At 54.2% G+C, this 25,240-nt stretch overlaps 1 protein-coding gene across 14 annotated transcripts in view; it reads left to right on the top strand.

The window, feature by feature from the left end:
- The window catches only part of LOC101801820 (ankyrin repeat and fibronectin type-III domain-containing protein 1), a 190,783-nt gene that overhangs the window by 68,488 nt on the left and 97,055 nt on the right, over positions 1–25,240 (top strand). The gene's annotated exons all lie outside the window — the stretch shown is intronic.

Genomic DNA, 25,240 nt, shown 5'->3' on the forward strand with positions numbered 1-25,240 from the left:
TGTGGTGACTCCGGTGGTGGCTGCTGCTCGGCCGGGCGGTGTGCGGTGTGGAAATCTCCTCATTACACCTCTGGACACCGCTGTTCAAAATACAAAACAAGGTTGAAAGCATAAAGGAGTTTGCGCTCTGAGCCCTGGCCGCCAGAAATTTGGTCTTCCCAGGGGTTTGCCTCATGCTGGCAGAGGGGTGTGGGAGGGGGCTGCGCTCGCAGGGAGGGCAGCGAGGTGGCCCCGAAACCCCTCGGAGCACCCTGGGGCTGGATCGGGTGCCTCACGCTCCCCGATCAATGTTTAATGGGCTTTGCGTCTCCTCTTCCCCAGAGATACTCGATACAGGGCTTCAAGTGGCTTTCCTCCTGCCTCGTTACTGGCCTCGGGGTTGTAATGAGGGCTCGAGTGTCCCCACCCTGAAAAGCACTCGGTGTTGGTTGGAAATGGATGAGGGCACTCGTACAATGGGAGCAGAGCTGGGACCGGGCACCTGTGCAACCCAAAGTGGGGTTGGGAGCCGTCAGCCAAGGCTGGCGGTGCTCACCCTGCCACAGGACTTGGACCTACACAACGCGTCTTTTGCAACCCCCGCTCCCGAAGCTGCTGAGTTTCCTATATCCTAGAGGAAATCCCGTCCTCCCTGGGCAGGGATCTTGGTCATGGTTGCTGGTGCCTGCCCGTGGCAGGGCGTTTTGGGGAGCTGGCTGAGACCTCGGCGCTGTGAGCGGCCCCTGGGACCCATCTCTGCGGGTGTGCAAAGCAGCAGCAGCATCCCGGGGAGGAAACGAGCAGCAGCGGGACGGGGCATCCGAGGAGCTGCCCAAAGAATCGGAGGTGTTTCGGATGAGGCAGTCGTGCTGTGGGGTAAGGAGCAGATACCTGATTTCTTGGGATTTCAGCCCAGATTTGCAGCCCGCCTGCCTGTGCTCTGGCAGCTTTGAGCGTTGTCTGCAGGTGCCTCTCTTTGGCCTCTGACTTCGTGAGGGTTTTTGCCAGTCATTTTCGGGGACCTTTAGCTCTCCGTGGTGCACCTGTGGAGCTGAGTAATGCTGTCCATCAAAGAGCAGAGCAGTTTTGTAGATTTCTTTTTCCTTGGTGTGTCATTTCTGGGTAGGTTCAATAGCTGAAGGCTGTTGTTGCCGTAGGCTCAGCCATGGGCTGTGGCCTTGTTAGACCTGCTGAGAAAATCAGGCTCACCCTACCTTACAGGGTGCGAGCAGGGCTTTCTGAAAGGGCTGGGCACCCCCATGCAGCTGGACAGCCAGCATTTCACGTTCAAAGTGAAGGTCCTGCCAAGTGCGGAAGGTTTCTCGAAGCAGAGGCGGGCTGGCACGGGGCTCTGTGGCCTCCCAAGCTCTGCTCGTGCCTTTCCGTGCTGGTGTTGGTGTGGTTTTGCCCAGGCTCATGCTCAGCCCTCACCCCCGGTATGATGCCTGCTCTGCCCTGGGGAGGAATTTGGGCCAGGTGTGCACTGCCCTCCTCCTGCACAGCAGAGCACTTAGAGGAGAGAATGTGATCTGTCTTCTGCAGCGGCTCACCTGGGACCTCCCCTGAAAGTCCCAATTTAAAGCTTGGCTCATTTTTCAGGGCTGTAGCACTCACCCAGCTCGTAGCCTTAAATTCCCAGCTTCGCTCTTCCCGTGCTGACAGCCTGAGCTGTCTCGGGGCTTGCATCCCTGTGCCTGAGGGACTGCGGGATCTTTTCCCTTCTCTGCTGGTGACAAGGGGAGCCCCTAAAGTTGTGCCTGGGGCCCACCCTTAGGAGCCGTCCCCTGGTGCAGGACGGATTTCCCCGAGCCGTGTCGCCGGTGGCATGTCTGCAGTCCCGCTGCTGGCATGTGACGGGTCTGCACGTACAGATTGCTGGGATTTGCATAATTTGAATTTTAAATGAATTCCGATTTTTGTGATTGTCAGAATGAGTTTTCTTTCTAATGAGCCTTTCCATTTCCCTCCTGGAAGGCTAGTGACGTTGGCAAAGTTTCTGCCTTGGAGAAAGGGAAGCGTGCGGTGGCTCCTGACAGCCGTCTGTCACGGCTGCTGTGCCCCCCCCTGCTCTGGGGCTGGGAAGGAGAGGTGAAGGAGTTTCAGCAGCGTCCCCCCCGGCTCAGGGGGGCTGCCAGTGTGCCCTCTCCCTGCCTTGAGCTGGGACCTCGTGCCCCCTGTTTGCAGGTGGTGGCCCAGGGGTGTCCTGCAGCCTCGAGGAGCAGGGGGGGGACCTTCCGTGGTCACCCTTGTCCCGTCCCTCTGGGAGGAGGAGGGTGGCCGAGGCTGATGCTGCATTGCTGCCACAGTGAAGATTTTTCAAGTAGGTTGTGCTGTTTACCTCTTATGCACTGACTTATTTTTAATTATTTTTTAATTATTACTTTTGTACAGTATTTTTTTTCCAGGCAGTCATTCTGTTACTGGATGTCTCAGTGCCCCCCAGGACAGGCTGAGAGCCCTGTTTGTCTTGGGAGCTCTTCTGATGAGTCGAGCAGAGCTCATGCTTGCCTTACAGACCTGGTAATCACAGAACGGCTTGGGTTGGAAGGGATCTTAACCATCACCTGGTTCCAACCCCCCTGGAGGTAATGTGGAGGAGAAGACTAAACAAACGGTCGGGCCTGGTAATGAGAGGCAGTGAGGAAAGGAGCTTCTTCCTGGCAGAAACCTGATCCAATGTGGGGCTCACCGAGGTCACGAGCAGTGCCTGAGCTGCTGGAGGAGGCAGGTAGCGTCTGTCTGACATGGGCACATCCAGATTTTCCCATTCCCATGGAATAATGATCAGTTCAGAACCTCCTTCCTTTGCTTCTGGGCACTGTGGTGATGTTGGGTGGAGCGTGGGGCTCTGCACAGGAGCCTCCTCGTGTCAGAGCAGCGAGGGGTCTTGGTTTCAGAGCACTCGGGGGCTTGCTGGGTCTGTCGGGTGTGACTGGAAGCGGAGGCTCTGCGGGGAAAGCAGAGTCAGACCTGGCCCTACTCTCATTCCACTGACATCACTGAAACTCTCCTGGTTGCTTTATTTTATTTGGTTCTGTTCTGACACTGCTACAGAGCCACTTGCTCTCTCACAGCAAAATGTTAGCAAACAGCCAACTGGTACTTGTTTGTGCCCTGTACTTCAGCGTAACAACAACAAAATAATAAGGGGAAAAAAAAAAAAGCTGGAGCCATACAACAAGCAGGTCAACTGTGTTAGTGGAGAGGCTGAGTAAAGCAGCAGGCGTTGTGCTGCATCTACGCACACGCTGTCCTCAGCTTTGCAAAGCACAAAGGCAGTGTCTGCCTCAAGGAGCTAAATGCGAAGGTAGATGAGAGATGCACGCCGCATCATCCCGTGCCCTGGCAGATTGCTCACTTGCTGACTATTGTTCATTGATGAGTATTCAGAAAAAAAAAAAAAAAAAAACCAACCCACAAACCTAATACATAATGTGACTCTTGTGCCGGATAGCAGCTTATTCACTGAGCACAACCGGCAGCTGAACAATCCCTGGTAGCAGGCACTGAGGGGGAGCCCGTGCGTGAATCACTCGGCTTTGCACCAAGCACGGGAGCGAACCAACGCTCCTGCTGATAAACAGGAGCAGGACACCACGAGGAGCACCCTGCTCCTTTCTTTGGCAGATCCCTCAGCGCAGGCAAAGAATTTCTTCTGCACCTTGGGCATTTGGTGTCAAATTCTGGTTCCTCTGATGCATATGAATGCAAATGCCTTGGAGGGCTTGGCTGTGACGGGAACGATAGGCAAATCATTTCCTTTCCTCCCAGCTTCTGCTGCCTTGCTAGGGCCCAGTGCTCCCTGCCTCTGTGCCGTCACGTCCACCTGGCTTTGCCAGCTGGTCCGTGGACAGCTCCAGGATTGTTCCCCATTACGCAGGAATGCTTTTAGCTCACTCTCCTCTTAAGTGGAGGTTGGTTCTCTTCATCCCTTCCCACCCCACTGGCCCTCCCCAGGGCTCTCCGTGCATGTTGGGAAGCTTCATCCCAATGCAGGCGAGGGCTGGGTATCTCGGAGGCATTGCGTGGTGCTCCAGGAGGATGGCTGGGTGGAGAAGGGGTGGGCAGATGCAGCCGAACTGCCTTCACCCCAATCCGCCTTCCTTTGCATTATCTGGTACATGAAAGGCTGGATCTGGGCACGTCGGGATGTTTTACTGTATGCTGAACATCCCTAAAGCAGGGAAGCACAAAGCACTGGTAGCATTTGCATCCTCTCCCAGGCGCTACAGTGGTGGCACAGAGGAGCTCTGCTGCGCTGAAGGGCTTTTGATCTCCTGCTTGTGGAAATGCGACTCTGATGGTCGGGAGGGGGAGTTCTGCTTATCGTTGCCAGCCCCCACTCTGTGCTGCTTATCTGCTTGCAGTGGGAGCTGGGGGCTGATTTCAATAAAGTTCATAAAGATGTATTTTGCTTGTTTTAAATACCCCAAATGTGGGGCATTAGAAGTCGTTGCATTTCTGGAGCCACGTCTATCTGGCATGTGAACATCAGCCTAATGCTGCCGATTCCTAAACTGTGTTCAGCTGCTGCTTTGTGCTTAACTTCAGCATCTCCCTTTCATTTTTGCACTTAGTGGTGAATTGTCTGTGGGAATAGGAAAAAGAAAATTAAATCCAAGTGTCACGCAGGGCAGGATGGCCACAGACACACTGCTAGCCCATCAGGGCAGCGCCAGGCTGCGATGTTTGCTCCAGGAGCTGGCGTAGCTCTGCTCCAGCCGTGCCCTGCCCCTGGATTTCCCTGCTCCCGTGCAGGGTCCATGGCTTCGTGGCTGCTTTTTTTGTGGCCAAAGCCAGCATGTGAGCCTGGAGATGTTCCAAGCCGTGCCAACAATGCTGGCAGTAATGGAGAAGATCCCGCAGGAGAGCAGCGAGTAAGCACGTGGCGCTCCGAGCACTGGAGGTGTGAGGGCTTTGCAGAGGGGCAGGTGAAGGTGCTGTAATGGTTTGCCTCCATCCTCTGCAGTATTTGGTCAGCGTGGGGTGGGCACGTGGATGGTGCCCAGTTGTGTGGAGCTTTTACAGCCTGGCAGCGAACACCGGCTTCACCAGCAAACCTCTCCTGGCCTCGGGGACCTGTAGGCACAACGGGAGTGCGTGTTCCCTCCTCAAAGGAAGGCGGTGAATTGGGCTGGGAGGGAGATTTGCCAGGTTTCTGAAGGGGGAGTGCCCAGCAGTTTGTCTCTTAAACCTATTTGTTGATACTTTTTTAATGCTTCATGTAGGACAGAAACGCCTGGTGTTTGTAAATTGCCTGTAGGGAGTTTCTTCTGGTGGCTGGAAGTGATTTGAGGAGCCCCAGATGGGCAGTGAGTCTTTCAGGGGTGCGAGAGTGCGGTCTTTGATGGTGCCATAAAACAGGAGAGCAGCAGGTCCCTGTGCTCAAACTGGAAGGTGTTTATTGCTGGGACAGGCTTGGGTTTGGGTTGAATATTGCCATTCTGCAGGTGGGATGTTAGTGTGAGCTTTGCACCTCTCCTCAGGGCTCCTAGAAGAGCAAATGCAGGTTGGATTTGGTCCTAACTTGGCTCTGCCCAAGTATTTCCAGCAAAATGCTAGGAAATAACCTCGAGATGAAAAATAGAGCACCCACAATTAAAAACAACAACCACAAACCTCAATTTCCCTGCAAACCCATAGTGTTTGCTCCCTCTGCTGGCTCTGCACTGAGACGGAGCAGCCCAGGTCGAGCTGGCAGGGGGGGGTGCTGGAGGGTGCTGGAGGGGGCTGTGGGTGGGCGCGTGTTGCCCTTCCAGCAGCAAAAGGCACGGATCCAAATGGGGGAGCAGCAGGGCTGGGGGGGAGGAAGCCGAGTCCTTTGCCAGCTTCCAATTTTACTCCGCTTCTCCAAGCTAGACTTGCTAAAAATGTACACTGCCTCTTCTGGTATTTAAAGTTGGTGCGAAAAAAAGGCTGTTTTAAAAAAAAGAGAGGTGTTGTTTGGTGAATTGGGGCGGTCCCCGGTGGGTGCTGCAGCCGGGGCTGGGCGCCTGCTGGGGACGGAGCTGGGGACGGGTCGGGTCGGCCACCGCTGTCATTTGGCACGAGCGGCTGTTGGGCTGATGTTGGTGCCTGCAGGGGTGCTGCCTGATTTCCCCATTCCCCAGGAAAAATGATGGAGAGGAGCGAGTCTGACAGGCAGAGCAGAGCCTTCAAAATATCCCTTTTTGAGGAACAGCTTTTTTTTGTTTTGTTTTGAGCAACAGCTCGTCCTTGCTGAGCACACGAAGGCTGGTGCTGGCAGGGGCAGGTAGGTGCTGGTCAGGGTGAGGAGCCCTCTCCATGTCACAGCTTCTGCGCCTGCCTTTGGCTGGCTGTAGTGATGCTGACAGGGGTCCTGTGTCCCCCACCCAGGTTTGTCCTGCCCTCTGTGTCCAGCCGGAGCAGTCCTGGCAGCCTGGGCTGTTCTGTTGGTTCCAAAGTGCACAGCTGGGTGTTTTTTGTTACCCTAATTTATTTTTCTTCCCATTTCTTGGACTCTGTGGTTTGCCAGTTAGAATGGCTTTGGGATTATGGGTCTCTGGATCCCAGCCTGGTCACTGGATCAGGTGGAGCAGATCACAGCCCCTGCTGACCATGAGGCTTCTTGGTCCTCCTGTGGTCCTTCTTCATGTTTTCCTTGTGCCTACGAAGACGTTCTCCTTTCTCCTTCCTTTCCAGCTCTCTTGCTGTTGTTTCCCCAGACATAAGACAGCAAACCGGGGTGCTGCAGTCCGGCTTCGTGCAGTTCGGAGCTCACAGCCTGCAGGTTTTGGGGTCTGAGATGTGTCCCAGACCTCGATGAAAAGGAGCAGCTCTTTGAGAAGTACCTTCCCTGACAGCAGATACACACAGCGAGATGCCCGTGCTTGGACATGACCCTTTTGGACATCGCTGTGGTTTTGGGGGGACTCAAGAATTTGTCAGGGGGGTGCAGCTGCATTACACCTCCCAGTTCTGAGCGCGGGGACCTGCTGCTCTCCTGGTTTGTGGCACCCTCAGAGATTGGGCTCTCAGCCCCCTGAAAGCCTCACTGCCCGTTTGGGGGTCTCAAATCGCTTCCAACCAACAGAAGAAACTTCCTGCGGACAATTACAAATTAGGGCTATGAAGATGATGAGGGGACTGGAGCAGCTGTTGCATGAGGACAGGCTGAGAGAGCTGGGCCTGTTTAGCCTGGAAAATAAAACCTGGACTGAGGGGAGACCTCATCAGTGTGTATAAATATCTGAGGGCAGGGTGTTGAGAGGATGGAGCTGGTCTCTTCTCAGTTGTCCCCAGTGAAAGAGGCAAGGGGCACGAACTGAAGCACAGGAGGTTCTGGCTGAATATGAGGGGGCACTTCTGTACTGGGAGGGTGACAGAGTGCTGGGACAGGCTGCCCAGAGAGGCTGTGCAGGCTCCTTCTCTGGAGATACTCAACCCCTACATGGATGCCATCCTGCACAACGTGCTCTGGGTGATCCCCAGAGGTCCCTTCCCTCCTCGGCCATTCTGTGACTGTGACTGGCAGCAGCTTAGAGCAGTGGCTGTCTGTAGGTGGCACTTGCTGTGTGCTGGATGCTGGGAGCTGGGGATGCTCAGGGCAAGGTAGCAGTGTGCTGCCAAGCTCGCTTCCCTGTTAGAAACCAGGCAGCACCAAGAGATGCTGGGGTGCCGGTGCAGTAGCGGTGCTGTGCTGCAAGAGGTCTCTGCAGCACTGTGCTTCACGCTGCTGCCTGCCACTGAGCTCCTCGGGCTGCTCGGACCCTTCCTCCCCCACCTCTGGAAACTGGGACTTGTTTTACCCATCCTTTTCCTCACCGGAGAGTTTGTTCTTGCCACCTTTGCATCCTCACGTTCTCGTCTCCGAGCTCAGCAAGGCTGGCTGGGGAGGGCAGCGCTCAGGGCTGAGTGTTCATCACTGAGGAGTGGTGCTGGGCTCTGCTGCTTCGCGTCTGCTCATCCCTGCAGCAGCACCTGGAGCTCGGCTCTTCGCTGCCAGCTGCTTTCCAGCAGGAGCTGTGAGGCTGGGAGCACGGCACCGGGCCCACCTGGGCGCATTCAGCCACTGCTGCCCGCAGCCAGCGGGTGCTGCACCTAATTTAGGGCTTTTTACGTGCCTCGGCACCTCCTCGTGCTGCTGGCACCTGTGGAGGAGATGGAGTTCCTAATTTCCATGGCCGTGCATGTCTCCTTTCCGCTCCGTGCACAGGCATCCGGGCACATGGGAATACTCCGGGCAACGCGAGGTCTCTCGGTGCAGGCTGGAGCTGGGTCAGCTCCTTGGGCAGAGGTGCTGGAGGAGGGCAGGGGGTCTCGTGGGGACACGTCTCCAGCCTGCTGGGGCACACGGTGGGCTCTCCGTGGGCACTACTGCTGGCTGAGAGGCCGGTGGTGATGTCCGAAACCTCCCTGGGAGCACAGTGATGCGGGGTCCAGGGAGGGACCTGGCAGTGATCTCGAAGGGCTGACGGTGAAACGGAACATTTTGGGTGGGAACGAGGCGATGCCGGGGGTCGGTCGGGTGTCACCGCGCTCTGACGGCAACAGCAGCCTGCCCCTGTTGGGAAGGGTGGAAAAAGAAAGGAGCCTGAAACCTAAGAGCTGTTTTGCTATTTACTTTGGTTCTGTTTTTCCTCCAAGAATAGAAACAAAGACGATGGATTTGCATCACCAGGAGCAACTTGAGGAGGGAGGAGGAAGTGGTGGGGCCTCATTAGTGGCAGGAATGTGCTGGCGAGAGGAGGGCTGGGTGACAGGGGAGGCGGTTTGACCTGGGGGTTCCTATTAGCATTTTGTTCATCTCACTTCTTGGCTCTGGCGTTTTATTTTTTTTAATGACTAGCTTGCAAGCTTCAGAAGGCAGAGCCGATCTCTACCAGGGAACATTTGCAGAGGCAGAAATAGCACAGGTTTCAACAAAGAGCAAGGTGCCTTTGGAGGCTGTCCCACTTGCATAGTTAGACCTTCATCTCCTGGAAAGAAATGGAAATTTCTCTCTGCACTGAGACAGCACCAAGCATTTAGAGGCCTTTGTCATTTGGAGAAAGCTGCTCATCCTTCCTGCTGCTGCCTGATCACTCCGGAGGACCAAGGCTAGCGGCAGGGCAGTGGTGGCAGGGTGGCCGTGTGGCAACTGTCCCCAGCTGAGACCTCCAGCCTGCCTGGGGTGGGGAGATCTGCCCTCTGTTTGCAGAGGTGGCCTTCCAGGACAGAGCAAACAGCTCTCCTGAGCTGCCCAGGTGGCACCGTGACGATATTCTGGATCTTCGCTCTTCCTGACGGTGGAAGTGCCGCACACTGAGATGTTTCAGAGCTCTTAAACTTCCAGGGACTGTGTAGAAGGCACTAAAAGCTGCTGTCCTGGAATGACCCCGTGTGTGCTCAGTTTCCCTGGGGGTTGGTGTGGTCTTGACACTCTCGACGGGGCTCCTGTTGTGTCCTCCTGGGGAAGAGAGGGAGGAAGCTGCTGGAGGAGACAAGGATTGGAGCTGCCTGTAGGATACTGTTGGTACCGATGCTGTGTTGGACCTGGGCCCTTGTTCAGCTCCTCCTGCACTCAGCTAGAGCAGTAACAGCCCTGCACGTGGAGGAGGCACACACCTGGTCAGTGGTGCACGGGACCGGGGCTGGAGGAGAGCACGTGCTGAGCCTGGGCTTGGTGCATGTTGCTCCATGGATCTTTCCCTCTCGATAGTTGACCTCTGTTTTATGGGTGGATTATTTTTTCATGCTTGAAAAGCAACAGCAAATCTAGCCTATAGCTCAGCTGTTTCATTGATTTTTTTTTTTTGTTGTTGTTCAAAGCATCATTACTGTTCCTTGCAGCCATTTAAGTTATTTCCAGCGAGTATCTGTGGCAGCAGCTCTGGAGCAATAGGTCATGCAGTGGCTGCTCAGGCGGTGGGACACAGGGCATGGGCTGCAAAAAGAGGAGGGAGAATAGGGTCCTCGTGTTTTTTGGGTGAAATCGATGGCAGGGGGATGGTTGGACCAGATCTTGGAAGTCTTTTCCCACCTTAATGATTCTATGAAGCTGACAAAGTGATTCATTTTGACTGGAGACCTTTGCTTGGGGTGTAAAGGCACCAGCTCCTCGGCACCAGGATGAAGCCTTGGATCTTCCAGGAGGAACGCGCAAAGCAGCACAACTCCACCAGGAGACTTTCTATTGTTGACCCCATTTTCACATGAGGATTGAGGCCAGGAAGCGAGAGCTGCACTGGACACTTGTAGCAGGGCTTCAGCCAAATCCAGCCTTTCCCCTGGACCTGTGTCTGGGCTGCCTGGGCACATTTGTTCTGGTTTGCTGCTGCCAAGTGCCTCAGAGTGACAGCACTGACTGTCTGATATGGCATTCCCAGCCTTTCTGCCTTGAGCCTGCAAGCAGCCACCTTTCCAGGTAGATGCAGTCCTTTCTGCTGGCCTTCCATCTCCTTCCTGACATACAGCATTAGCACCTTTTCCTCCAGAGCAAAGAGCCGCAATTATTCACTGCTGGTAAGTCTGCAAGCTGTTTGTCATCTGAGAAGCAAAGCGTGAAACTGCAAGCCTGCAACAGAAGTCTTGCTGACGAGGGACCTAAATAATTGGGGCATCTTTGGACCTAGGCTGTTGCACGTCCCCTTGTGCCACTTCGAAGGGACGTAACCGTGGTGGTGGCTGCAGCTGGTGGTCCGACAGAGGTGCACTTCATTCGGGCACGTTTGGTTCACTGCTGTTTGGGCACGTTCTCCTGGGACTGATACGCTTGTAGGGGAAAACTGTTTGTAGCTCCTTACACCGTACAGTGGGTTGTAAAGATATTCTTTCCCAAGGTGCGCGTGGCTGTAGGCATCCCCAGCTGATAGAAGGGAGTTTAACGGGCAGCAGAGCCTGGCCTGTCTCCGCCGAGGTGCGTGGCCAGCAGTGTGCATGTGCCTGGGTCCCCTTTTAGTGCTGCTGGGTGGTGGCTGGGAACGCGGAGCTCTGGCCATCTGTCTGTTTGGGCTAGATTTTCATGGGAATCTTTTAAAATCGCGACGGAGTGAAATAGATACGCCCAAGCACATATGCCTGTGGGGTATCGATGGACCTGTTCGTTTCCCGTGGTCGCTTTCAGTTTTACAAGGGCGAGCCCGTTCCTTTCAGGCCTGTGGCACTCCAGACGGCGATACGCACGGCTTTGTCTGGCCTGGGGCTTTGCCCCAGGAGCCCTCTTGTGCCGCTGGAGCAGCACAGGATGAGCTGTGCTGGACTGCATGGGCAGTGCTTGGTGTGTGCAGAGCTCTGCTGTTTGCCACCAGAGCTGCTGCGCTTGGGTTTGGTTCATGCTCCTTGCTTTTCTGTACATCGTAACAGCAAAATGCTTCTGTTTCTGAGGATGAATAAAGTGCAGCAGCCTCTCTTGTAGGAGCACTGGAAAAAAGAGTGAGCGGGTGCACCAAGTGCGCTGCAAACATTGTATTGGGGAAAGAAATGAAAGACTGAGCTAAGAAAAGCTATGAATCCTCATCCCGGGAGGGAAGTAAATGAGTAAGTCACCGTTGTGGCGTGGCGGGCAGGTCTCGGGAGTTCCTCTGGGCAGGAGGATGCTGTGGCAGAGGGCTGGGAGAGGGATATGTCCCTGCGCATCCCACAGGAGACGGGTCCTGTGCAGCCCCGGGCTGGAGGCTGAGACCTGGCTGGGTTTTAACACGCAGGCGGCTCCTCAGCCACTGCATGGGGCCCCGGTGGTGGTGCACCTCAAAGCCTGGTCTAAATATTTTTAATTACCCTGCGTTTAGAGACTTTTATAAACAAACCAGCGACAAGCCGCCTCTTCTTGTGTTGCCAAGGCCTGTGCAGAAAGTATTTAGATCAGCAGCAAAGGCAAATAATCTTGGACTAGAGACATGAGGGGTTTTATTTTGCAGGGTCTTTCTGCGTAGGCTCGATCTTTATTTATTCTTGGTTTTGTTTAGTGGTTCCCAGAATACAGAAACCCGCACCCTGTTAAGGCATGGACGTGTCTCCTTTTTACAGGACCATCCAACGCTCCCATGATCAACGCTCCCCCTTCCAAAAAAGTTATTGTTCCTAGAAAGCAGAGCAGTGCCACTGGAATGTTAATTGGGGGAAGTGAATAACGACTGCTACCCCGTGCCTAACCTCCCCAGCCCCCTCTTAACGAGCAAATTGAATTTATTTAGGCATTGAAGGTCCTGTCGCCCCCTCCCCCTGGGCAGGACTGAAGTGTCCATTGTACTGCTCTGCATTGGGATTTGCTGCCATTTGTTTAAGGAATCTTTTTTTAAGAAAGGCAATTTAAAGGAGGGGGGAGGACCCTTTTTCTCTGGCTGCAGGGAGAGGGGATGAGCTGAGCAGGCAGGGCAGTGGGTTTGTCACCATCACTGTTCCCAGAGTAACCCAGGCATCACGCGTTGTCACCCGGGATGACACTTTTGCTATCCTGGGCCATGCCACATCCAGCCCGTGCCCACAGTGGGGAGTAAAATGCGTGGGTTGGGGACGTGGCTGTGTTTTTATGGCTAAGGTCTCTGTTCCCACAGGTGCATGCAGCTGGCCCAGGAGCCCGGTCTGAGCGCTGGGCAGCGTGGTGGTTGAAGGCTTGGAGGTGGGTTTGTCCACGCAGCCATCATATTTGTGTTTTTCTGCTCGCTGGGCTCAGAGCTACCAGTAACCACTGAACCTCTTGACAGTGTGGGGACAGCAGGTGTCCTGGTGACACCGGTCCCCTCCTGGGTGCCCGAGCCAGCTGGGCTCAGTTCCCAACCCTTGTCCGCAGCAGACCACCAGCAGTGCAAACGCTTTGTTTAGATCACAAACCACAAGTTTAAGCACAAGGAAGAGATCAGCTGGTGGAGTCTCTTCGGCGCTGTTTATTTCGACACCGAATTTGTCATACAGAGTCTCCCCGCTGTTGGGTCCCTGCAGCTGCTGTCGCCTGCCCTGCTGGTTGTCTGCCGCAGGTGCTGGGCTCGTGGGGGGACCGCTATGGATGAGAAAGGTTTCAAGCATGTCAGTGAAGTGCTTCTGCTAAAAGGACTGGAGCTGATGTGGTGGTGGAAATCCTGGAGGCTTCAGAGCCAGCACCTGCGGTAATGGAGGAGCTTGTGCTTGTCTGGTTCTTTCCAGAATGAGGAATTGGACTTTTTTTCATGTATGCTGGTATGCATTTGGTGTCATTTGGGTGTTACGGGATCAGTCTGTCCTAATGCTTGGAGGGAGCCTGGTTTGATGGTCTCAGGACGGAGAGAGAAGTGAGGGAGCAGGGTGTTGGTTGTGGGCACAACTCCGGGATGGGATGCTGCTCCCTAGAGCTGGGCCGGGGAGAGGGGCAGCAACGAGTGCCTTGCTCTGTCTGGCCCTGAAAATCTCAGGTATCCCCTGCTGCCCCTCCTTCTCAGGGCACGTTTTGTCAGGGAGTCTGAGGAAAGGCAGGAGGCCGCTGTGGAAAGCTTGCAGGCTCAGCTGAACCCCCACACTGCTGGTATTTCTCTTCTACCTCACGTGAGCCTGTCTGGAGATGGGATCGTTGCGGTGCTGAGCAAAACTCCACATTGCCAGCCTTTAAGTGGGGGCTGGTGGAATTGATTTGGTGTAGCTCCCTGTCTTGGGTTTGAGGTCCGGTTTCGGCAATTAGTGGGGGAACGAGCAGGGCTGCCTTGTCTGGGTGCTGACCCTGGCCCTCCCTGATGAGCAGAGCATCGATCAGCTGCAATTTGCAGCAGAGCCAGGGAGAAGAAAATGCTCCTGATGTTGCTCAAACGCTGCTGGCAGTGGGAAGGTTTCCCTCCTCTGCCGAGGTCTCCGCAGGAGGAATTGGGGAGTTCCTGGACCATGCTAAAGCAGAAAGCCCCAGCCTGGTGAGGGCAGAGATTGGCACCGGGAAACATCTTGGTGAGAACCCATGAAACCATCTCACACGTTGTCCCTTGCAGCCTCTGTGGGTTCACCATGCTTGTCCCCTTCTCTTCCTCTCTGAACGGATGCCTCTGGGAATGTAGGCAGCCTTTGTAAGAAGAAACTCAAAACTGGGGCTTGGTTGCTGGCCATCATCGGGTCTGCCATGATGCCATACAGGGTCTCAGGTCCCTGGAAAGCAAATCATCTTGTGTCATCTGCTGCTTTCAGGCAAGAAAACCTTGAAGGTGAGGTGCAGGGCTGCAGCTCCCAGAAGCAGGAGCTGGTCTGTGATGGGGCTGATGCTCAGCCCTGCCTCATGCTAGGTTCCTGCCTTTTTTTCATAGGAGAAATGAAATAATCCCTGCTGCAAACCAACCCCCTAGCTAGCTCTTGTAGGAAGTTTCCCCTCCTAACTCTCTCTTCCAGGTGGAGTGGAGTGCTTTGCACTGTTCTGTGTCGACTCCTGCCTGCCCCATGTTGGTGCCAACTTCACAACATCTCAATGTGCACGTTCACAGTGGCAGAAAGCACCCGTGATACAGCAGAAGGCAGGTGCTGGATGCGTGGGAAGGGGCTCTGTGCCTCGTAGGCAGCAGCCTGTGCAGGACCCTGCATTGCTGGGGTTTGTGCTCAATGTTTGGGGTGTTTCTGTGTGTGGACAAAGAGGTGAACAATTCCCCAGCACCTGGTGTGCTGGCTTTGCACAGGTTAAAGCTCGTGTCTCCCTCCTGACTGCCTACTCGAGTTGGCTGAGCTCCTTCGCTGCTCTCAGTTCCCAGCCTCTCGCTTCCACCTGCCCTTGTCTCTTCCCTCCCTGGTTTTCCCCCATCCCCAAGCAGAGGAGAGGCTCAGATGGAGAGCCACCTTATTCCCGTGTCCTTACAGTGCACAGGGGAGAGCAGCAGCCAAACCAAACTGAACGCTGATCTCCCCGCATTGCAACTGGAGACTCTTTTTGTTGTTTATTTGTTGCTGATTTGTATATTCATGATTGAACCTGCAGCTGTCCAGCGCCTGGAGGATTTGGAGTGAATTAGAATGACAAGAGACATGGTCTTTATAAATAAAGTAATCATTTTTCCCTGCACTTAGCATTTATCCCCTTTCAAAGGGTCTCTGTGTGACGCAGATTTGCTGCACTTTCATGCCGGGACTGCGGGGAGATGGCTGGATCTCGCAGTCCTCTTTATTTCTGTGGCAGACGTGGGTGTGCTGACGCGGGAGGAAGGGGCAGTGTGTTAAATGCTCTGATAGTTTTTAATGGTGTCAAAGTCTGCCGTTTGAATCGGGACTTTCATGCTAGGCAAGAACTGAAAAGGGAAGATGGGCGTGAAAATCGATGCTGTGGGCCTCCGTTCCTCCGCAGCGTCCCTGTCGCAGCGCTCGTTCATCTCCTTCCCCCTGGTCCTGCTTCTCCTCCCGCCGGAGCTTAATCCTCTGCTGATGGCATCCGTGCGTTGCCATGGCAATCGGCAGGGCTGGTCGGTGCCTCCCTGCCGTAGGGAGCCCGGCTGGGATGTGGCGGCCTGGGCCGCTGGTCGGCACCGCCGAGGCTGGAGGCCGACATGTCCTGAGGTGGCAGGGCCTGGGACGTGGCGTGGTGTCCCCATGCAGCACACTACAGCTGTGTTTTTGACCTTCTGCCACATGCCCTGGGTTTATCAGGTGTAACAAGTGTTGGCCTGTGCCACACACAGGAGCGTGGGTGACCAGTGTCCTGCTGTCCCCATGGCTGCTGAGGCCTGGCTTCCATGACCACGAGCCCCTTCCAGCTCATCTTCCTGGGAGCTGTACCCTGCCTCCATGCTATTGTCACCCTCATGTACAGTTCTTGTGATAAATGAGCCCACAGCTCATCATAAAACGTCCTGAAGAGACCTCAACTTTTGCTCCTGGCCATCCTGGAGGCCAGGAGACCGCTGTGCCCATCAAAATCCCCAGGGATGCTCCAGGCCTCTCTTTTGGGTGCTGTGCTGGCTCCCGGCCCCTTCTGAGGGCAGTGATGGGCACGGCTGCTCACCCCCCCTTCCTGGCAGGGCAAGAAGGCTTTGTAGGGACTGTTGGTGACGGGGCAGTAGCTCAGGACAGGCCATGGACCAAGGCTGTGTTGCTGCCAGGAAGGGTGTCAGGGGACGCGTGGCCTTCGTGTCGTGTGATGGCAGCAGGGAGCCCTTGGACACCTCTTGCAGGAGCTGCGTGGCCAAGCCCAGAGGCCAGGCCTGTGGGTGAGGGCAGCTCCCCCATAAATGAGACGTGAGGGGCACGTTGGGACACCAGCAAGCACTCGGTGTGTGGTGTGGGTGTGCTCGCAGTGCCCCGGGGCTGGCTGGAAGGAGATGCAGTGTGTGGGGGAGGCAGGACACAAAGCTGCTCCTGTGGCTCCAGGGTCACTCTGAAGGCAGGGAGATGAATCAGTTTAAATGAAAAATGCTGCGTGAGGGTTGTCCTTGCTGGAGTGTGTGAGAAGCGTTTACTCCTCGGGCACTGTCTCTGTTGTGTTTGTCAGTAAAGGCTTTCACTGCGTGAAACGCTGGGTGCTTGTAGGGGGTCGCTCAGCTCTTTGAGGGGATGCTGAGGGTGCTCCCTCAGCCGGCTGCGTGCATCAGACAGCGTTCTGCATTGAACGGAGGAGTTGGTTATATGGATCACAGGCTCCAACCCATGTGCTGCTGGTTCCTAAACATCTTCTGAGCCTTGCCTCCTCTCAGAGGACTCGCTGGTCATCCCAGGTCTTGGTCTAGCAAGAAGTGGCAGCAGGCTGCTGGGTTCGATGTAAGGGGATGCTGAAATGAGCTGCTGGCCTCGGCTTTGCTGTCGGCTTTTGAGGCCACTTGCTCCTGCCTGTTGCAGCTCAGGGCAGCTGGCAGCCAGCGTGCCACTGAGGCTGCCCCTTGGGAGGCGGGTTGGTACTTCCAGTGGTTCATTTGCTACAGGGAAAACAAAATCCATTTGCTTGATGTGATTGTAAAGCAAAAAAGGGCTGGACTGAACGGAAAAGCTAGCAGTCATGTAAGAGGAAGAACAACCTGGAAAGCCGGGTTTATTTCTGTGTCTTATAATAGAAAAGCAAAGCAGATTCTGGCTGTGCATTCATCCACCTGATTTAAATGAAGCCATAAAACGTCAACATTTCCCAATAAAAACTCCTGACAAAGTAGCTGCTAAGCTCTGAGAAGCAAAATATTCTTTGAATTAGATGCAGGGCATGCGTTTTGGCAAAGGCAGGCTGAGTAATCCTCTAAGCTAATTTTTTTCCCCCCTTTAAATAGCACATTTAGAAGATAAAGTGGAAGAAATGTTATTTGATAGTTTCCCTCTTCCAGAGGGGAACCACACATAGGACGTGTGCTGCTTCACTGTGCGGGGGATGTTGAGTAAGGGCTTGCAGGATCCCCGGTGGCGGGGCTGTGACAGCGGCACGTGGCTTTGGGGTGGGCTCTGGGGAAAGACCAGGGCCACGGGGAGGCTGCTCTTCACCCGCTTTGGAAGAGTTGTGCCTTGTCAGGAGCTTGTTTGTCAGCGCAAAGTTTGCTCGACTGCCAATCCAGAGGAGATAAAGCAGTTTTACAGAGATTTATGGGCATAATAAACTATTCTGGGAGATTTATGACACATCTCGCTGTGATCAGCGAACCTTTAAAAGGTTTATTGGATGAGGATATCGTCTGCCACGGACAAGTCCTGTGTGGTGGTGGAGCAGTTGGGTTTGTTGTGCTGCTGGTTTGAAATATTTCACTTCATGCCATTTATTTGCCAGCTGGTGCCTCTTCCCAGAGGCTGTCCATGGATAAACTCCATGAACCTGGTGGAAACTGTGCCCTGTGCAAGGGAGGGGAGCAGAGCTTAGTCACCTCTTTCAGTTTTTGTCCAAAAAGGAGAAATGGGAAGCTGAGGGAGATCAGCTGAAAAAATGCATTGCAGAGCACCTTATGCAGTACCAAGCTGGGGGTGTTTTCTGGTGTCTGAGAGCTTAAAATCGGGAGAAAATGGATTTATGTGCCCAAGCTTGAGGGTTTCTGAGGGTGCAGGTGTGCTCACACTTTCCTGCCAGCAGCTGAATCCCTGGGGTGAGTAATACCAAAAATAAAGCCCTGTCTGTCCTTGGAAGGAAGGAAAGGGGAGCGGGGCGGTGGGAGGGCCCCTGAAACCGTCTGTCTGTGTCCTTAGAGCACATCTGGAATAATCCAGGGCTCTCTGCAGAGGGACCTGGGCCTGTTCTGCACAGCTGGTAAGAGATCTGAGTGAAAGGTGGAAAACTGCAGATTCTAACTAACATAGATATATAAACTAATATATTACTCTATATAGATGTAGACTATATTAGTCTATATAGATATATATAGTATATAATATTATATATATTAGCTATCTCTATATATAGATATAATACATTATATATTAGTCTGTACAGATATATAGACTGATATGCATGCAAATGGGAAAAATACCAAATCCCATATTACTTTTAGAGAATTATCACCCAGATTCTAAGATTTGCGTGAACTTTGTCTACTCAGTGGTCTCAAAAACCTTGAGGGAGATGCCCAGGGCTTTTGGTCAGGTTGTGGTTAGAAGCTGCTTACCACTTAACTTTTAAGTGACTATAGAAAATACCAAAACCTCATGTTTATAAATGGCATCTCTAGTTCATTAACTCTCAAGTGTGTGTGTGTGTTTTTTTTTTTTCTTTTTTTTTCTTTTTTTTTTTCTGTAGATAGCCTCTTCCATGTGAGCTGATCCTTTTTTTATATATTATCTGTGCAGTGTGTGCAGTTCTTACCGAGGCGCTCAGGAGGGAAGCACGGAGCCGTGTGGGGTTTCTGTAGGGAGCAGGGCGCTGTTGGACTCCGTGATCTGCTCCTTGCAGGCGTCCCAGCAGCTCCTAGGGCAGCAGCATGGTGCCTCCACACCTCTCCTCATCCTCCTGCAGCCTGAGCCACGCGTGGGGTGCCCCGGCTGTACAGGTGATGGTCGAGGTCTGTGCTGTGTGGTGGTCCCAGCCCCTTCCCCTTCCTCGCTGTCCCCAGCACAGCAAGGTCCCCATGGGGCCTCAGGGCTCTGCTTCCAGGAGGCTGCAGCCTGGCCGGGTATGTTCTTGCTTTATTTCCCAATCAAGTGTTAAGCATCATTAATTGCATTGATTCTTGCGTGCAGCTGGAGGAGTTCATGGGGACTGGCGTTCCTGTCCCACCTCTTGCTTTGGGCTGCGAGAAGCAGACGTGAGCAGGAAGGGGGAGGCAGCTGGGGGGGTTCTGCTACGTCCCCACTCGTTATCATGGTTACCCCAAGGCAGAGCATGGGGATGGGCTTCAATTCCCAATCGTGTTCCCAGTCCTCTTGTGCAGGCAGCTGCTCTCCAGGTCCCTCTACACCAGTCTGGCCAAGTGTCCTCTCTGCATGTCCTTTGTGTGCCACGAAACCTGCTTCTTCTTCTGGACTTGTCGAGTAAGAGAAAGTTTGGGCTTCACACTCTGACACTCCACACTGGGGTTGTGATTTTGCATCCTGGTGTCCTTCCGTTTGGTTCCAGCTTTGCAGGCGCTGTGCCCCGCTGCCCTGCGTTTTTGGGCCGGTGGGCCAGCAGGTGACAGAAGCGTGCCACCACGCCACCACCATCTGCTCGCTGGTTTGAGAGGCTTTCAAGAGGAAAAGATGCTGTAACACACTGCTTCTCCCCCCGCCCCCGGTCTGTTTTTCCTTCTTTTTACGAATTTGGCCGATAAAAGGGTTTTTCTCCTTGCAATAAACAGGGGTTGTACGAAACGCCGAGTATCTGGTGGTCTCCGCAGAGGGTTCAGTGTGTGCCTTGTAAAGAAACATCGTGGTGGTTTGCTTTTCTCATGTTGTCACGTCTTCCTTCAATTATGGGATAAATATTAATACCACAGCCACCCACTAACCAGTCACTGCCTGCCATGTCTTATCGTCCCATCTCTGTGCCATTGGAACAACTTTACAACACCCTTAAGTTTAAAACAAACACAGGCGAAAAACAGTCCCTCTGGATATATTAGAGCTGACCAGCAAATCTGCATTTCATTACTGAAAGTATGCTGGTAGACCTAGAGGAGCGGGCGAGCCAAAGGGAAGCAGACCTGCAAAAGGCTTTGGTACGAGATAAAATAGGAAAAGTGGTGTGTGTGTGTGTGTGTTGTTTTTTTTTTTTTCCACCCCTCCCCTTTCTCTCTCGATTCCCCCTGCTGCGAATTCCTGGTTCCAGGCTTGCATATCTGAGGGAAGCCCGGGTGCCAAGTGGGGAGATGCCTTGCATGGCGTAGGGCTGGGAGCAGAGCAGCGCGAGGAGCTCTGCGTGCTTTATTTTTGTTTGTATTTGTGATTTTTTTTTCCTTAGAGGCGTCAGCGCTTGGATGGGAGCACTGGGGGTGGATCGCTGCTTGGCACGTGGCCCCCTCGTGTGGTCCAGAGCCTGGCCAAGGTCCCGTGGTGGGAGCAGAGCGTCCGTGGGCTGGCGCCCTGGGGGGACATCACAGATGGGGTTTCAAGCTCCAGGTCCTGCCGTGAGGAGGAGGAGGAGGAGGAAGGCTCAGGGTGCTGGGGCTCCTGGAAAAAGGGCAAAGCAGCTGGTGGTGGGTTGGGGTGGTCGGTGCAGAAGGTCAGGGCCAGCGAGGCTGTGCTGAAGGTGTCCCGTGCAGCCCCTGCGTGGCTCATCTGCCACCCGCAGCCCCCATCGGCACCTCCCTGCGCATTCAGAGGCTGGGTAGGGTTTTGAGGTCAGCCCGGCTGTGCAGATGTGGCTCTGGTAACAGCCAGCCCTGCGTTTGTACTGCTTGGTATGAGTTACAGACACCAGGGCTCCCTCTTCGCTCCTCCTTGGTGGGCTTGGCAGGAGAAGCGCTCGCCTTTTCCAGTGGGATTTCGGAGGCGTCCGCTAGGTTGCAGTGCTGATGATATCTTCTGGTGCTTGGAAGGGTTTCGTTGTCTGGGTCCAAGCCCTGTGCTGGCCTTTGATGTGCAGGGGAGGTTGGGCCAGAGCTGATCCCTGCGGGCTTCAAAGAGCCGCCCAGCAAAGAGGTGTGTGAAGTTATCTTCTTATTTTACGAGAGCTGTTCCGACGTTGGATGACTGGCTTGTTGTTAACGTGGAGCGAGGATTTTTATTCAGCAAGGTCCACACATCCGACTGCTTCCCCTCCAAGAAAAACACGGCTGGATGTCTCAGCAGCTCCACCAGGCTGGTCTCACGGAGCAAAGCCCGGCTGGTGGCTTTGCAGGGAGTGTTTTTACATGTGAGCAGATGAGTCACCATCGGCCGCCTGCTCAACAGCAAGCATGTGTGTTTTCACTTCTTCTGGGCTTAAAAGAGGCGTTCAAACTGTACCCCCTTTTCTAGATGAAAAAAAAGAAGAGGTGGAGAGCGCATACTGGAACAAATTGGGGAAAATTCCTCCATTCCAGGCAATGCTAAAGAACACGAGCAGGTGCACTTGGCAGTCAGCTCCTCACAAACCGCCCAGTGGACATCTCTGCCCTCTGTCTCCAGTGCCCACTCTTGAACCAGTGTCAGGAACTTCACGCTTTGTATTTAGGTTAACCTCTTACAATTTTATCCAGTATAAAGAGGAATATTATAGGTTAAACTTCACTCCAAAAGAAGAGTGCTTTCGGAATGTTAGCTGCTGCAGCAGGGTGCTTGTGGCACAGCTCGGAGCTGCAGCAGCTCTCCCCCTTTGGCTCTGCTTCTCCAGGCTCCGTGGGGGTGCTGGCAGCCTGAAGTCATCAGTGATTGCTTCTGATCATGGTTAAGGACAGACGAAACCAAGGAGTGGGCAGGGGAGCAGGCACCTTACTAGGGTTCGGGAGAGGCAAAGTGGACAAAAAAATACCCACTGCAGGCACGTGCACGTGGAAAAGCAAAAGCAAGTCGGGCATCCTCATCCCTTCCCGTGTCACAGGGCTCCTGGAGGCAGAGGCATTGCCCTCACTTCTGCACTCACTTCTGGTCCTTGCCAGCACCGCTTGGCTCCACTCTTCAGGCTGCGCCCTGAACCCCGTGCTAAAGGTTTTTGGTGTTTAGACAAAATGATTCAGAAGCAGCAAATCAAAGCACACGTGTGCACACACAGACAACCAAAAAGCCACAACCACGACCCCAAGACAAAATGCTTTGCCACGCGAGGGGCTGTAGGTGAGGAGGGAAGCAGGTTTCTGAAGGGGATCGGACAGCAAGAACGTGAGCTGCAATAAAAATGGTTTGAGGGAAAGCTAAAAAGGCTTTGGGGAGAGCTGTGGACTTGGTGCACTGGCGCTTGAGCTGACCTTTTAAGTGTCAGAGGTCAGGAAAAAATATCCCCCAGGGGCAGCTTATCCCATAAATGCTACTTCGTGGCTTCCTGGACCCTGCATGTGAACCAGCTGCTGCTTGGCCACTGTGCAGAGGAGATGCCGACCCAGGCAGACATCGCTTGTTGTCCTGTCCTGGGGATTTTGGGTTTCTCCTCCGTTTCTGGGAAGGTGCTTGTTCTGAAGATCCCGCAGGACAACCTGTCTGTGCCATTGTCCCTTGTGCCGCATCCTCTCTTTGGTCTCTTTGAAGGGCACGTGCCCGCACTGCTGTTTGGACATCCGCACCAGCACCTGCTGCTGGTGGGCTGAGGACTTGCTGGAGCTCATTTCGAGGTCCCACGTGGCCGCTGCAGGCTGTCCAAGCTGAGCATCATCATCAGCAACACGTGGAAAACTGTGCTTTCAGCTGCATGATCGGGAAGTGTTTAATTTGCTCTGTTTTCATTTGTCAGGCTCTGAGCGGGCACATCGCCTATCTGTGCTGAAGTTACCTGCTGCAGGTGGGGTTTAGCTGAAACTGGTGAGAACTGGGTCACTCCTGGCCACGTACAGACCGATTTGTGACTCCTGTGCATCAGCACAAGGCCCAGTAAGCCGCTGTGTGCTTGGTGGCAGGCTGTGAGCAGTCCCAAATTCTGCTTCTGCTGCATTTGTTCAGGGGGGATGTTTGTAATGCTGGCTGCAGAGCTCTTGCCAAGGCACTTTTCAGTGTTTGCCTGCAGAATGTGATAAGGTAAAAATCTGCATTCCTTAGCGGTTTGATTGAAAATGAAGTAACTCAACATTCATAATATATCTCTCAGTATGCACCCGGACCTGACAGCCCCAAACTTCCAAATTCAGCGGTGTCCTTACCCGGATGAAGCAGTGCAAGCACCGGTCACGGAGCTCTCGCTGCTGGGTTGCCCTTGGGCTGCCTGGGCCAGTCCCGGGGCTGCAGCGGGGCCGTGGCCAGTGCCAGCAGGAGGTGCCGTGCTCTTTCTTTTGGTTTTGGAAGGAGGTTTCTGGTGGGGGGCTGCTCAGAAGCAGGGATTCTGGTTACTTTTTGCTGTCAGTGAGGTTGGAGTTATGCGAAAATGTGTTGGATGGAAGTCACGCTGGGACCAACCTGCGTGGTGTCAGCAGAGCCCCCCAGGGCACATTGCCATCATTTAGCTTTTCCATTTCTCCTGCGTGCACTGATAGAAAGGGGAAGGTTTAACCCCTGAACCAGCCTGGGCAACATGCTACAATCAGCCCTTCCTTCTCCTTGTTCCCTCCTTTCATACCCTCTAGCACATCCCTCCTCACTGCCAGCCTGTTTTGGGGCACCAGGGTGCTGAGGGGATGGTGCTGGGTTCTTCCCTGCAGTGGCTGGGCTGATTAGCTCAAGTCTAGTGTTATTGGATAGATGAAATCCAGAGCGACCATCAGACCCCATATGACTGTAGCCCTAGTCTCCGTGGTACCCTTTTGGCTTGTTCTGCCTGCATCTTCCCTGTTTTCTTCTCCCCGGTTCCACCAAATTGTAGTTATTTTTCTATGAGGAACAGGGTGCCCTACCTTACAGCCTTCCCAAATCTCCATTTGTGATTAGCCACACACTTTTTTTTTTTTATGAAGGTAGAAGGGGTGTCATTTTCCACGGGTTGAGGCACAGCGTCCCCGTCCGCATGCGAGGTGGTGTCTCAGCGCTCTCGCCCTGTATCTGTTTTCCCCAAATGCCACCACTTCTCATGGTTTAACACTTTTGCTTCCCATCTGCATCTCCTGCCATCTGCTCCTTGCTCTGGGCAGGGAAATGAACACCGAGGTGCAACCGCAACAGCGAGGGGTTGGGGACTGGTGCCAGCCTGGGGTCTGGCGCGTTTTGTGGGGCTTCCCCCAGCAAATATGTTGCACGCTGGTGTCCCGATAGGGCTGCAAAAGCTGGTGCGGGCGAAAAAAGATTTCTCCAAGGGACACCAGTGCCAGAGACAGCTCCGGAGGCTGTCCCCTGCACCGTGCACTTGGCTGTGCTGCCCGAAGGTAAGCACACGTTGGCATCCCGCAGGGGGAAGTGAGCTCAGTGCCCTGCCCGAGACCACACGTACGGCGAGACCAGACTCCGAGTCTCCAGGTGCTCCGAGCCGGGGTTTGACTCACCAGTCTGCCGCGCTGCCTGTGGGGAGTTCCCTCTGTGCATGTATATTGGGTTCAATTAATCATCCTCCCTTCGAAAGTTTGGATCGAGCTGCTTGTGTTGCAGGGCGGCGTGTGAGCGGGGCGGCTGCGTCTCCGTGGGTGTGTTGCCCTACAGAAATATCTTGCTATAAATAAACAGATAAAGGGATCGCTGCTGCAGGACGTCCCTGCAAACGAGCTCGCAGTACGTCTGCAAACCCTCTCGCATAAATAACCTCATTCAACAAATTAAGGGGCTGAGAGGCCCGACTGGGCTGGGTTTGAGTGCAGTCATTTCTGAGCATCTCTGGTGTTGTCCCAGAGCTGCAGGGGCACGAGCACAGTGCTTTGGGACGCAGAGCTGAACTTTAAGAAACCCCAGCTCAGGGTTAATTCAGAAACACAAAATGAAGATGCTGGTTCTGGAGAAGTCTGAGCCAATTCTGCTTCTCTGCCCGTTCAGTGCAGGTGCTCGTGCCACTGCAGCATGGAAACGATGCCCCTGACTCGGCCCTGAAGCAGAGCCTGGGCACCCATGTGGGGCAGCTGTGGGCCTGGAGAGCCGAAACGTCCTGGTGGTGCCCAGCAAGTGAGCAGGGGCTCTGGAAAGGCTCTTTTGGTATGGTGCTGGAAGCAGTGCCACCAGCTTGGGCTACTCCTGCTGGGCTTTGCTTCAGTGACCTGTGTCTGTCTGTCTGGCTGCACACTGGGGAGCACCCTTGCCTCTCTGTGCGGATGCTCAGAGCGGTCGGGACTGGCAGCGAGGCTTTCCCAGCGCCAGGCCAGCTTTCTGCCTGCCATCTAACGCTCGTTTAGGGGCGGTTATGTGGACAAACTGGAACTGCAGTCTGTAACCGCGATTTATCTGCGGCTCCGTGTGCCGGAGCGGCTCCATCAGATGCTCTGCCCCAGCTCAATGCGTTTGTCTGGGGGCAGAGAGAAGAGCTGGCATTGCGGGGGAGGGC

Source organism: Anas platyrhynchos, chromosome 15 (assembly GCF_047663525.1).
Source record: "Anas platyrhynchos isolate ZD024472 breed Pekin duck chromosome 15, IASCAAS_PekinDuck_T2T, whole genome shotgun sequence".
Lineage (NCBI taxonomy): Eukaryota > Metazoa > Chordata > Aves > Anseriformes > Anatidae > Anas > Anas platyrhynchos.